Source organism: Biomphalaria glabrata, chromosome 15, assembly GCF_947242115.1.
Source record: "Biomphalaria glabrata chromosome 15, xgBioGlab47.1, whole genome shotgun sequence".
NCBI lineage: Eukaryota > Metazoa > Mollusca > Gastropoda > Planorbidae > Biomphalaria > Biomphalaria glabrata.
This window is the reverse complement of record NC_074725.1, coordinates 398511-399232: the sequence shown is the minus strand read 5'-3', so window position 1 is coordinate 399232 and position 722 is coordinate 398511.

The following is a 722-nucleotide window of genomic DNA, read 5'->3' as shown; positions in this document are numbered from 1 at the left end:
TAGTCATGCAGTTCATCAGACAAGCTAGTCATGCAGTTCATCAGACAAGCTAGTCATGCAGTTCATCAGACAAGCTAGTCATGCAGTTCATCAGACAAGCTAGTCATGCAGTTCATCAGACAAGCTAGTCATGCAGTTCATCAGACAAGCTAGTCATGCAGCTCATCAGACAAGCTAGTCATGCAGTTCATCAGTCAAGATAGTCATCCAGTTCATCAGACAAGCTAGTCATGCAGCTCATCAGACAAGCTAGTCATGCAGTTCATCAGACAAGCTAGTCATGCAGCTCATCAGACAAGCTAGTCATGCAGTTCATCAGACAAGATAGTCATGCAGTTCATCAGACAAGATAGTCATGCAGTTCATTAAACCACAATATGACTATAGAGTTTTATATATCCTTAATTGACCTGGGCAAGACACATTGAAGCCGACCTTCAAAAAAATCTAGACTAAACTAACTTTATGTCATATTACATTTTAAGGACTCTTATAGTAGTCTTGAGATCATTAGTTAACATTCCTATTATGTAGCTATAGTGGACCCAAAATGTTAAGGACTCTATATTATTAGTCAGCAGTCGTGTTATGTAGCTATAGCAAATGGTAAAGACTCTATCCTAGTCTTCAAATCAATAGTAGTGTAGTATTATGGTGTATTTTGGATAGAGGAGGTACACTGCAAGATAATACCTTTACATACATCAACAATAGTGTGTCTA